We start from the raw sequence: 12,091 nt of genomic DNA on the forward strand, positions 1-12,091 counted from the left end.
AAAGAGGGCTACGTAGCTCAGTGGGCCTTACCTGGTAAAAAAAATTGTTTAAACAAAAAAAATTGGAGAGAGATCCCTACCTCCCCGCTTGTGATGTTTCTCTGTGAATGGGCGCACACGCAGCTTCATGGATGTGGTCTGGCGCAGCAATGAAATGAAATTGAATGGATAGAATAACATCGCGAATTATTTTCAGCTCTGGCGGTAAAATTAGCAGCGGCGCGTTAACCGCAGGTACCTTGGACACAAGAGACACTGAATACGAGTGAAATGAATAAAACGCAGGCCATTACAGAATTATGTTACGCAGTATGAGCCAAAGCATGATAAGTGATTCGCATGTTTAAGGAACATTGATGGCGCTTCGAGATGTTCCTGCATAAAGGTAAAAAATACAATCAGATGTCTCTATGCTCAAATAAGTGGTGTGTGTGTGCATGTTGAATCTCTTTCACAACCGGACGTGTTTCTTGGGAAACGTTGTGTTTTACCACTGGCACTATTCATGACTAGCATTGCACTTTTTATCATTCCTTACTTAGCTCAAAACTTTTCAAAGATACAAATTATATTTGAAATAATATAACTTCTTACCTTTTTTACATTTTTGCTTTGAATTATTCATGTATTCTTCTCTATTGTGTCTGCCATGGGAACGGGTGTTTTTTTCATTGATGAGCCCCAGCCTTTGAGCTGCTTAGCACATCAGGGCACTTCAAAATAAACGGAATAATCGACAGCCACGGTCAATTCACTGTTGGATGAAGGCCTCCCCAAATCAGTTGCCACGTATCGTCAGTAACCCCCCATCCCCCACCCGAAGATTCGCGTGAAGACGATACAATCGCTCCATCTCCACAATGGACGTTCTCTCGGGGGCGTTGGCTCCTTGGGCTGCCACTCCGGTGTCAGGTTCGCCCACGTGGCTATAATGGCCCCTTCAAGAGACGTGTCTTGCTCAAGACCACTCACTTTTTTATTTTTTAACCGTCAACATATTTACTTTAGACTGGAGGAATCCGATGAGCTATGAAGCTCTTTATTCACAGACGTAGGTAGAACCAAGGGTATGGATCCTTGCAGTCACGAAAACTTCAAGTCTAGAAAGATGTAGTTATGTATGTTGAACTTCTTTCATGTGCTACGGAGCCAACCGTACTAGTCGGAGGTGCGGGGGGGAAGGACAACAGCAGATGTCCCATAGGGGCAGGTGACAAAGTTACGGCAGCAGTACTAAAACAAGAGGAGTGTAGGAAAGGTAAGCGAGTCACGAGATAAACTTGCTCGCGACTGATGCCTGCCATGGCTGGGAATGCATCTAAGGGTCGCCGAGGTTCAAAGCACAGTTGCGCTAACCACAGCACCACCACTCCCACCCTAGGGCATCATAATTATTATTATTTTTTTATCGAAGAAATGTGGTTTGTTATACGGTGGCTGCTTGCAATGAGACGTTAAAACGATCAATCACTGCCGTTAATTGCTGCTGCCCACATTAAAGTGTCTCTCGGTGTACGTTTGTTTAAGCAGCCGGAGTAATGAGTTTATTACCACCCAAGGACTCTGACGTTCTCAGTTTGGCATTGACTAGGGCCCCGCCAATCCAAACGAAAGCAGTTTAACACGTGGTAGCCTTTCGCGGCCAATATCATCCATAAACCAAGGGGGTTTTGGGTTAGACCGCGTAAATATATAAATATGTCGTTAAACCAGCCAGATTTGGCTGTCGCCTGATGAAGCTAGTTGTGATTACTGGCGAAACTTCGTACTCAGATTGTAAATGTTGTGGATTTTCTCTCCAACACACCGGTGTGCTGTACTAGCAACAAATTGGCATGCTCTATTTACGTGACAAACCTTACTAATTGTCTGTGTCGGGTGGTGGCGGGTTTAACGGCACATTTACATATTTACGTGATCTAACCCAAAAAAACTTGCATTACAAACGAAAGCATTCATCATCAGAACATTTCGTGACATACGGGGGGTGGGGGCGAGGGAGCGGGGGGAGTATGCTGAACTTCTTTCGCACCGTACGTAGCCAACCGTGCCAATCGGAGGTGCAAATGGTTCGTCGTGCAGTCGAGAGAGAAATACGTACCGGGGGGAGGGTGGTCTACAAATAATCACAAATTGCATCGCATGACCATGCGTGCGACCTTCACAAACCTGTTCAAATTCTACATTTCACTTTGCGCACCCTAAAACCGGCACAAAAAAAGTGAAAACATGTTTACATCACGTTCGAGTTGAGAGTGCACGGAGCACAATTGAGACTGACGGTTTGCTGAAAGCGTTTTCGAGTCCCGCGCGTTGAATCCCGAGGTGGTTTGAAGTCACGCACCATATGTCGTCTGCACGATCATCTGGCCGATATTTGCAGTGCAGTCGACAGAGAAATGCATACAGATGCACTTCAAGATAGACACGCTGCGAGAGAGACAACCTCAAACAATCGTATGCCGAGAGGGACTGCTTTTTTTTTTAATATGATAAATCAACAACCAACGCAGAGTAATTGTGGACACAGAGACCTCGGGGATTCCGCTGCAGGGGTTAAAGGTCAGCGCCCCGAACGTGAAATCCAGAAGTCACCGGTTATGTTCCAATGGTCGCGACTTCCTTAAAACTCCGAACCCCCCCCCCCATCCAGCGGTATAATTGTGGTGGGGGTACACCCACGGTATATAGGATTTGGGGGGTGGTGGTGGATGGTTGGGGGGTGTAAATGTGTGAGTAATCCCACCTCGTCGCGAAGATGTCTGGCTTAACGTGGACAAGAGTCGGACAAAATCACTTCTCCAGGGGTTCTAACGAACTCCGTCTAGCGGGGGGGGGGGGTGCACCCTTCCGCCAGCAGTGGGATGGGTGGCCAAGTGAGATCGGAGAGGAATGCTCTCGCCAAATTTACCTAAATCAACAACAGCCACTGGATACAACAGGGACGCCGAACAAGCCAAGAACTTACGGTGGTGTCCTTTTCGATTTCAAAAAGCACATTTCCACTGTAAAAAATATATATTACCGTATAACAATTTGTGCACTTCCAATGGAGTGCATATGCTCTCTGCGTATCACACACATCTATTGCTGCTGTTATCTATAATAGTAAAGCTAAAAACGGAACTCATATTTTGGTTCTTTCGGTAAAGTCACGTAGATAGAAAATTAAATAAAAAGAAAAAAAATTCACGACGTTTTTTTTTCTTTCTCTCTGCCTGATGACGACCGCTTGTGTTGCGATCGAAACGTCGTGAGTTTTTTTTATTTGTTTAAATGTTTTATTTATTTTCTATCTACGTGGCTTTACCAAAAAGAACCAAATAATATGAATTCCTGCAGTCACGAAAGTTTTAAGTCAAAATTTTAAAACGGAAATATTTTTTTCATTTATGAGGTAAGGCCCACTGAGCTATGTAGCTCTTTTTTCAGAAGCGACCTGGCAACAAACGATAGATCAACGAAGTGGCTATTCGCGTGGAAATTTATCGCAGCCAAATACTCGACACGAGTATAGTTGTTTCTAAATGTGGAGAGGAAAACAGATAACCCGGAAAAAAAATCCATGCGACCACGGGGAAAGAGACACGCAAAATCCAAATATACAGCAGCAGGCGTCAGGTTCGGGATCGAACTCACGACCTCTTGTATACCAGGCGAGGTAGTTAACATTTCCTAACCACCATGGTGATGATGATGAGAGAGAGAGAGAGGCACGCAAACTCCAAATATACAGCAGCAGGCGTCAGGTTCGGATCGAACTCACGACCTCTTGTATACCAGGCGAGGTAGTTAACATTTCCTAACCACCATGATGATGATGAGAGAGAGAGAGAGACACAAACTCCAAATGTACAGCAGCAGGCGTCAGGTTCGGGATCGAACTCACGACCTCTTGTATACCAGGCGAGGTAGTTAACATTTCCTAGCCACTGTGATGATGAGAGAGAGAGACCGCAAACTCCAAATATACAGCAGCAGGCGTCAGGTTCGGGATCGAACTCACGACCTCTTGTATACCAGGCGAGGTAGTTAACATTTCCTAGCCACCGTGGTGATGATGATGAGAGAGAGAGAGAGGCACGCAAACTCCAAATATATAGCAGCAGGCGTCAGGTTCGGATCGAACTCACGACCTCTTGTATACCAGGCGAGGTAGTTAACATTTCCTAACCACCATGATGATGATGAGAGAGAGAGAGAGACGCAAACTCCAAATGTACAGCAGCAGGCGTCAGGTTCGGGATCGAACTCACGACCTCTTGTATACCAGGCGAGGTAGTTAACATTTCCTAGCCACTGTGATGATGAGAGAGAGAGACCGCAAACTCCAAATATACAGCAGCAGGCGTCAGGTTCGGGATCGAACTCACGACCTCTTGTATACCAGGCGAGGTAGTTAACATTTCCTAGCCACTGTGATGATGAGAGAGAGAGAGACACGCAAACTCCAAATATACAGCAGCAGGCGTCAGGTTCGGGATCGAACTCACGACCTCTTGTATACCAGGCGAGGTAGTTAACATTTCCTAGCCACTGTGATGATGAGAGAGAGAGAGAGAGACACGAAAACTCCAAATATACAGCAGCAGGCGTCAGGTTCGGGATCGAACTCACGACCTCCTGTACACCAGGCGAGGCGGTTCACATTTCGCCACCGTGGTGTCCATAATGGGCAGCATTGGTGTACCGAAGCTCAGTGAAGTTCACAAGTTCACTTCCCGAGTAAAGCCCATTGAGCTCGACAGTTCTTCTTCTTTCTTTTATTATTATCAAGGGCGACTGAGCCAGCGACAACGAGCGGCAGCAAAGCGCTACGAACAAGAGTGAATCCACCGTCCGCGCGCGCTGGGAACTCCGTTCGCACCGTGCGTGGCCAACCGCGCCCGACGGAGCTGCGTCTGTCCCACCCCTCGGTCTGTTACAGAGAGCACAGAGGCAATGGTCGAGCGAGACACTTTGAGACAGCCACGCGAATAGGGCCCTCGCATATTTATTATTTTGATCTTTGGTTCACAACCGAAAGGGCAGTGTCGGTGTAGAATTACATCACGTTCAACCCCGGTTCTGCGACCGCCCGCGTGTACTGCGACGGCGGATAACCGAAACATTCCTTTCATCCGAGGTCCGATAAAAAAGTGCACATACCGTGTAATTGTACCATAATTAGACAACCCTCCTGCCCCCCAGCTAAGCCCAAATACAACATCACATATCTGGAATTGTTACAATTCCTGGTTTTAAGTGGAAATAATCAGGGGCTCAGGAGAAAACGCAGCAGTTATAAACAGGAGGGCGGAGGAAATGTCAAAACGCTGCGTTACAAAGCCGATGGACTCTAAGCCCAGACGTGCTATCCAAATGTTACATCCAATTCCCCCCCCATAAATGAGGACTTTCCATTCCACTAAGCCTCAATGTGACAGTTGTTACCAAACTGTATACATAAAATCATCCTACGTTTATATTCATACGCACAGACAAAAATATATATTGCAGTAATCGTATAGGAGCCTAAACAATTATGATGTCTACATGAGAACTTTGGAGGAGGAGAAAAAACCCTCCTGTCATACGTTGGCATGTGTTTGCAGAAGAGCAAACGTATCCTGCATGTGAATTATCATTCTTTTAAGATATATGAAAATAGAGGCATTTCAGCAAAGTGTCAGCGCACGCGCGCGTGTTTTTTGTTCATCTCGAATTGAGCACACGCAGTACAACAAAACAGTAGCAGAGCGCGCAGCGTGTAACTTCTCTCTCGAGCCACCTCAGGGTAATAAAATGATCCAAACTTCCAACAAGCCATCGCGATATCACCCGGCCGCCAACACACACCACGATGCCATCCACAACCGCGGTCCAACGAAGTTGTCCTTACCACGTGTCTCAACTGCTCACACCTTCTCTTCAGAGGAGCGCCGTGCCGCCACTGCTTCAAGGCACCATCGGAGTACTTTTGCTTCTGTGGGTTTTATTTCTGTATTCTTATTATTAGTATATCCCCCAGCCCCCTCTCAACCCCGCAGCACCCTCCCTCCCCCACCCCCCGTTTCCCTACCGCTACACAACTCTCATCACCACTGTGGAATTGACGCTCGAGCCGTCCTATCGCGGCTCGCCGCAGCCTCGGTTATCGATGGATCCGCGGGTGGGTGGAGGTGCTGCTCGCTTGCGTTGGCGGCTCACGCACGCGCACACACGCGCGCACACACGCACACACGCGCGCAACCCCTTGTGCCGGCTTGCCGGTTCGGCGCTCGCGACTTTTTAAAGAGTGGAGCCAGAAAGCGCGTGGACGTCAGTGACGGCGTGGATTGCAAAGGGTGTGTTCGGGGCTTCTGGCGATGCTCGTGTGGGTGGGTGGGGTGGGGGTTGCGTGGCTGCTGGCTGGGTGGGTGGCTGGCTGGCTGGCCGGGTGGGTGGGTGAGCGAGTTCAGGCGTGTGCGTGACTCGTCGTGTTTACGAACTTTCGTGAGCGGTTGGCTACGTACGGTGCGAAATGCGTCCTACGTACGTGTGCGTGCGAGTTGCGTGACAGCATCTTGAGCAGTGGCCAGTGATCGATGCCACTGCTCAATGGACACAGCGACCTGAGTTCAACTTCCAGTCGTGCCTTGCCATGAGTGGCGAGTTTGTAACCCTTGGCAGACTGGTGGGGAAAAGTTCTGTTAGCGAGCACCTATTAAAGCGGAGGTGGATTGTGTGGCTTGCGCCATGTGTGCCTGCCTTTGTCGCCCCAGTAATGCTGTTTAACACATTGCAACTGGGTATACTCGCTTCAGGCTGAATCAACCTAGGGGAAGACCAATACATATTCTGATTCCAATTATCACTGACATTAGTCACGGCTGGAAATGTAACTCAGATCACTGGATTCAAAGTGCAATGTGCACACCACTGCATCACCACTACCCACGCATACATACTTAAACCTACACGTGTACTGATATAGATCTCTGCTGGTTTAGATAACATAGTTAAACATTTTAAGGTGTAACAATAGTGAAATGGATAAAGTATGAGGTTATGGATTTTTGGGATTGGATATATTCAAGCCGTACAGTCATCATAATGCTAGACGCATCAATAATAAGTGCTATTTAAAAATACTTTTTTAAAAACACGCTTTAATGAAATGTACCGAACGAGTAATGGCAGAACTCCACGACTCCAGGAAGTGGCCCCGAAGCTTGCCACAACGTAAGGGACCATGGCCAATTACAGCCAACGTGAGTTGACCGTGGACAATTAGACCCAAGCCGAAACATAAGATATAAAAAAAGATTGCTTAAAAATATCTATTGTTCATTTTTAACGATAGAATATAGTATTGTCATCAGTATGACATACGTATACCAAGTTTGCAGTCGATACGACATTGGGAAGTGGGTTAAAATTGAGTTACAAGATTTGAAAATACGACAACAGACAGAGTGAGTTAAATAAAAGCGTGTAAAAAGAGGAGTCTCTTTAATGCTTTTAAACAAACCCACGAATGCTTCATAACCCCCACAGCGTGGCCAAATATTAAAGACAGATAAAGTAGTGTACCTACAAGACGCACACAAAGGCCACACTGCACAACTTGAGGGGCATTGAAATTCCATAAACAATTCACACGCATGCACAGCGCTCGGCATGCACGTTTTTGTAACATCATCATTGGAAGCATGTACACGGTGAGTTAATACCTGAAGAAGATATTGTTTGCAAAACAAGGCGACCGTTGGCGCAGGTATTTCCACACAGTTGCCATTTTTTTCTCTTCTTCTCCAAGGTCCATATCATAATACCTCCGGCTGGGGCTACGACAAACCCTGACACGGAGCGATGGCACGCGTGCAATTCCGCGCAATCAAAACATTTGCCAAATCGCTGGGGGTTATATGCAAGGAAAATATATCAAATGAAATGCCACGGGCTCGATAAAAAAAAAGTACGTGAAAAAACATTTTAGATAAGAAGCAAAAAAAAAACCCACACCCACGCTCCCACACACATTGCAGCACAAAAACCATGAGATTAGAAACACTTTACTGACACGCAGCGTCGGTTTTTTTGGGTTTAAAATTTTTATTTTAACGACAAAAAACTATTTAAACAAGTTTTGCTCACTGAGTTTCTGTCTTTCAAAGCTCAGACTGCGGATGCGATCGCCCCCTCCACCCTCCGCTTCGATTGCCATTAAAGACTTCAGGAGAACTCTGCAATCAAAACCAGCTCCGCGTATTTTCATCAGAGAAAATAACCGCCCCTTTGTTTTTCTGAGACATTTTTAATCATTAATCACCGTTTCTCTTCAACGATTAACCGAATGTATTCGAAGAAGCGCATTACGTTCGATTATTAAACCACGGATACGCATTTGTTTGCGGAGGCATGACGTTTCTTTTTGAGAAATTATAGATTGTAACAAAAAATAAACATCTTAAAGTGGTTATGGTTACTGGAATCGAAACCCGCTTAAAATGAAACCGGGCCTCTTTGGAGAGGTCTTGTTGGCTCAGATTCTAGACGCATAAATATAAAACGCAATTGCTAAAATTGTTTAAAAAAGGCAATGAAAAGAAATAATAAATACTCTGCAATGCATATATATGCCCACTGCGCACGTTCATAGTTACTTAAGTAGATATGCCACGTATGTAGCAACATATACACATGCCACGTGTATCCACAGGCCCACAGTAAGTTCGGTAACGTAGCGAGCGGTCGTGAAGAGGCTCACATTCTGTTTCAGTTTCAGTTTTTCAGTTTAATTTATTTGGTATAGCCCTGTGAGCCATTCGGCTCTCGAATCGGGTGCAACCGCAACAAACAAAAAACAAAAACATGAACAAGAAAACATCTTAAAGTGACTATGCGCAAACAGAAAAATCCAGGAAAAAACTGCAAAGTCTTCCAGAAAAAAAGCACCGTACACCAACGCAGTGCAAAAATCCCAGTGGGATGCAAGTCAAACAACAACCACAAGACAACTTAGATTAAAGCCATCATTGTATTTCCGTACTACAACAAACATGGCCAAACCACAAACCGTTTTCGAAATCACCAAAACAAAGCCAATAAGCAATGTAACAGTGATCACAGTGAGCGCAACCTTCTTCTATACGACAGGAAACACAACTTTGATGATTATTTTTGTATTTTATTTTACCAGGTAAAGGCCCACTGAGCTATGTAGCTCTTTTTCAGTAGCGACCCGGCCACAATTAGTGACTTATCACCGTGTGGAAATGTAGGGCAGTTAAATACTCTAAACGCGTGTTTCTAAATGTTGATAGAAAAACCGGAGGACCCAGAGAAAAATTCACACGACCACAGGGAGAGAGACACGCAAACTCCAAATATACAGCAGCAGGCGTCAGGTTCGGGATCGAACCCACGACCTCCTGTATACCAGGCGAAGTAGTTAACATCTCCTAGCCACCGTGGCGTCTCCAGACCAGACTACACAACCGTTTTCAATCTTGATTACGGTGGGGTTGGCACGAGAATGACTGCACGCAAGCTATATCTCTCTCTCTGTCTCTCTCTGTCTCTCTCTCTGTCTCTCTCTCTGTCTCTCTATCTCTCTGTCTCACTCTGTCTCTCTCTGTCTCTCTATCTCTGTCTCTCTCTCTCTGTCTCTCTCTCTCTGTCTCTCTATCTCTCTGTCTCTCATTGTCTCTCTCTCTCTGTCTCTGTCTCTCTGTCTCTCTCTCTCTCTCTGAACGGCACAGATCAAAATAAAGTGCCCTGACATCCTGAGCCAGGCAGAATTCAAGCTTAGGTACGATATATATGTGTGTGCGTGTGGGTTATTATGTTCATTTGAACAAATCACATATGACTATTGCTTTTATTTTTACAAATGTTCAAACTGACTCTCATTAACGTTAATGCACGCATTACTTTTCTTTTGAAGTGAATTTAGGACTTTTTTCATTAAAGATTACAGCTGTGTAATATTTGAACGTTAATAAACAATGCTTGTTATCTCGATTAATGAAGGGCTCTTGGTCGAGTTTTGTAACACGGCAGATTTACGGTGACCCCGCAAGAATAAGAAGAAAATGTTATTTTCTTAACGACAATAGATAAAATATTAACTTCAAGAATGAACAATTAAAATGTTTTAAAGCCGGTGGTTAAATAAATTAAAGAACCCTATGTGTCCTGACTTTTGTGCCACCTTGTACATGAGGCAAAAAAAAAAACCGGACCCACGTGCGTTGAGATGTTTAATGAAAGCCCCTGTGCTGGATGATACGAGAAGGTTCCACATCTAGTATCCATGTCACGTTCATCAATTTGTCAACTAAAACCGATTCTTGAGCTGGCTGGGTGGCTCAGCACTGAGCTGGCCACCACCAAGAATCTGGGTTCAAATCCAGGTTGCTGCCTCTGAATAAACCGATTTTTCAAGCGCATCTTGGAACATCTGCCAAATTAGCTTGAAGCAATGCCGTTCTTATATTCAAACGAAACGTCGCGCACTCATTCTGCTGTTGTTCCATAACATGTATAAATGCCTCAGCCAGATTCGAAGACGCCTATTAAGAAGGAAAGGCAAAAGCTCGCTGGCGAATATCCCATTTGCGCAGCAACATGCGCATTACAACGAGCACGACTAAGTTGGTGGTCGCGTGGCTCAGAAGTTAGCAGCACTGAGCTCGTACCGCTGGCATTCTGGGCCCGAATCCAGGCGCCCACCTATGGATAAAGCAGGTTCTGACGTGCAGTTGGTCCACCACGTGACCACACGCAACAAGAAAACACCATCGCATTAGATGTTTTTCAGTTTCATTTGTTTAGAAATAGCCCTGTGAGCCATTCGGCTCTTGAATCGGGTGCAACCGCAAAAAAACAAAAAACTAAAACATGAACAAGAAAACATCTTAAAGTGACTATGCGCAAACAGAAAAATCCAGGAAAAAACTGCAAAGTCTTCCAAAAACAAGTAAACCCGTAAAAACAACGTTTTTCACTCTAAATCCTTTATATGCGTGGCGGCTAGAGTCCTCTCGTCCTCTGGCTTGAGATGGCTGCAATATATGGGTCAGATGATTGTCTGCCAGTATTAAGCAATTGGTAATTAAATATTTAATTTGTTTTCCCTAAACAGTGTAAAATTTTGGAAAAAAATTTTCACAAAAATTAATTGTCACACACAACGAGTCTGTGTAGAAAATGTCAGCTCGATTGGATCACGGGAAGTGGGTTAAAAAACGAGCGAAAGATTTGCACGGTCCTAAGCAAGCAAGCGAACTTAATATAAAGGATTTAAAATATATTCGCCTGTGGAGGACGCGGGGATCTATCCCGCGACCTTTGGCATGGGAAGCGAGGGCGCTACCAACTGCGCTACTCCGCCACGGCCTGTGGAGGGGTTACGCTCTGGGCTCTTATACTGTGACGTTCAGCCAAAGCGATGAATGAGTTCTATTTGAATATATGTAAAATAAACATTAATTGTCTGGCACAACGAGTCTGTGTGGAAAATGTCAGCTCGATTGGATCACGGGAAGTGGGTTAAAAAACGATCGAAAGATTTGCACGGTCATAAGCAAGCAAGCAAGCACGCAAGCAAGCACGCAAGCAAGCGAACTTAATATAAAGGATTTAAAAAAGCACCGTACACCAACGCTATGCAAAAATCCCAGTGGGATGCAAGTCAAACAACAACAACAACAACAACCACAATACAACTTAGATTAAAGCCATCATTCTAACTCCGTACTACAACAAACCAAAAAACGTTTTCGAGATCACCAAAATAAAGCCATAATCAATGTAACAGTGATCATAGGAACTGTGAGATGTGGTTCTGCACTTAATGTGGTTACATTATGTTACATTATATCTCTGAGAATGAAAACGTTGGTCTGATTGTCATGCGACGAACAATAGTCTCATACGCAGAGCGGGTGGGCAAGTGCTGCCCTCTGCTGTTATGTGGACCAGAGGTCACTTGAAAGGCTCTCAGATGTAGCTCTGTGATGTCCACTTCCGTGGGCCGTTATCTAACGTGAAGGGGTCGCACCACTCTGCGAGAGATCCGAATGGATTCTTCGGCTCATGATAGCACATCGGGATGAAATTTGGG

At 45.2% G+C, this 12,091-nt stretch overlaps 1 protein-coding gene across 1 annotated transcript in view; it reads right to left on the reverse strand.

The window, feature by feature from the left end:
* The window catches only part of LOC144732900 (semaphorin-3D-like), a 129,988-nt gene extending 123,684 nt beyond the window's left edge, over nt 1-6,304 (reverse strand). Inside the window, exon 1 of the mRNA XM_078614563.1 lies at nt 5,882-6,304. The gene's annotated coding sequence lies outside the window, so the exon portion shown is untranslated. The remainder of the gene's footprint in view (nt 1-5,881) is intronic.
* Between the last annotated feature and the right edge of the window lie 5,787 nt (nt 6,305-12,091).

The sequence above is a fragment of the Lampetra planeri genome, chromosome 44 (genome assembly GCF_965212315.1).
Source record: "Lampetra planeri chromosome 44, kcLamPlan1.2.h2, whole genome shotgun sequence".
Lineage (NCBI taxonomy): Eukaryota > Metazoa > Chordata > Hyperoartia > Petromyzontiformes > Petromyzontidae > Lampetra > Lampetra planeri.